Genomic DNA, 2,258 nt, shown 5'->3' with positions numbered 1-2,258 from the left:
TATATATATATATATATATATATATATATATATATGGAGATGTTCTCCTGGGACTAAAAGCAACAGTCGCATTCACCCTTAGGGTGTGGCCGCATTTAAGTGGCAAATGTACTTCACGTTGTCATGCAGTTACTGTTTATACCTCGTTCAGAGATTTAACACACACACACACACACACACACACACACACACATGCTCATATATATTCTCACAAATATTTCAATTGATAAAATCTTCGCTCTCACTGCGAAAAATAACTTTCTCATATTCTTATACCCAATCCTATCTTAATGCCATCCCACCACTCACCCACATCTCTTTCAAACTAAAATGTCACACATTTCGGCTAAAATGAGATCTTGCAAAACCGACTCAACCTTGCAATAAGGAACGAAATGTTTGAAACCTGTTTATTACTGACTCAGCAGATGCAGTTTTGCTTAGGCCGTTTATTGAATAAGAAATGTGATGAAGTCGCTTCATGAAATCCCCAAATTCTTAAAGTTTTCTTTACCTACAATGCAGTCCACTATCCATATCGAAAACCTGATTCAATTTATTCATTTTGCAGAATACTTTTCCCTCTCCTTATAATGCATCACCGTTGATATTGCTATTTAACTGGACTCGCAATGAATTTCGCGTTGGAAATCAATTCGCTTATTTGTATATATGACATTTCTTATATCTTCCCTAATTTTTTTTCTATCTTTCCTTAATATATTTCCCTCTCGTAAATTCAACTTACAATCGATTTTGGCCACTTAATGTATGTACTACACATTATTGGCTTCGTGAGTTGTGTAGTTACCTAAGTAGTTTCGAATATAATACAATATAAAATAATATAATATAATGGAATAATTACTATGAAGCATTGTGTAGAATAAATTGTGTAAAGGATCGTAGGCAAGGCTGATCAACAACAGAAGAGTGTTACAGGGAGCTAGCTGGTTGATATAGCAACACCTTTTCGCGCATATCCACTCCACACACGCTCGCACACACGCGCATCGGCAACATTCGTTTATTTTCTTGAAAATGGGGTCATAACCCCGAAATATTGAATACAAGGTAAGTCTACATTAATTCATATATATATTTTCTTGTGATTTACCTTGCACTTACTTCGCATTGTTTTGGCCTTACCCACGATCCTTTATATGGTGTAATATAATATAATATAATATAATATAATATAATATGATATAATATAATATGATATAATATGATATATATATATATATATATGTATATGTATACACACATACATATATACATATGCGTGCATGTGTGTATGAGTATGCGTGCATACATAAAAGCTAGTATCGAAGTATATAGTAAGAAAATCATTTTATTCAATTGTTAACAATCGTTTCACCGTCTCCAATGAAGCAAATCTTGCGAAATGTTGTAAACACGTCGGCATTTATGGATTAATTTCCATATATTTCGTGAGATTTGTTTTATAGCACATGTTAGAAATGATCCATTCCGTAGAACTTCGTAAAGTTTGCTATCTCGCAAATAAGCTCATTTCTATAATTCCAAATTGGACGAGTCTACGTCATCAATTTTATGGAAGAGAAGCAATGGAATTCAGGGAACCAAATGATTATTGTTGTACGTGAGTCTGCTTTCTTGTTTCATTCTGTGTGGCCAACATGCGCTATCTGTTTGTCAGGTGATAATAATTACCCGAGAAGAAGAAGAAGGCTGCGAAACGGCGGCAAACCTAAGGATAACAAATGGTTAATTAGATGTATTCACCTTTCATATTACCTGAATTGTTTTGGTTTATATACTCTCCATGAGATCATTTTATCGATCGGATCTCCTGAATTTCAGCTGTATAAAACTCTTCATTATACTCAACTTCATATGAGGAGCTTTCTATGATAGCTACATTATGTGTAGTGCTATATTACACTACAATTTATTCTGCTCTTCTCATTAACCTCCCGAGTCCTTAAGAGCTCCACTCACATTAATGGAAAAATTATATAAAGATTTGTCGCTGATATATGTATTTCAATATGTAACCGCGTGTGTATCGTTGGCGATTTTCTTTCTCTGTCTTCCCTTCTTTCGACTTTTCTATATTTCTGATGAAGAGCTCCGCTCGAAACATGAAATCCTCTTTCTTTTCTTTCCTTTCCTGGGCGTCCACTAACACAGTACTTGTACCACATCCTCGCGTTGTTGTTTTTTCTTGCTTGTTCTTGTTCTCTCTCTCTCTCTCTCTCTCTCTCTATATA

Source organism: Octopus bimaculoides, chromosome 2 (assembly GCF_001194135.2).
Source record: "Octopus bimaculoides isolate UCB-OBI-ISO-001 chromosome 2, ASM119413v2, whole genome shotgun sequence".
Taxonomy (NCBI): Eukaryota; Metazoa; Mollusca; class Cephalopoda; order Octopoda; family Octopodidae; genus Octopus; species Octopus bimaculoides.
Note: the sequence above shows the minus strand (reverse complement) of the source record.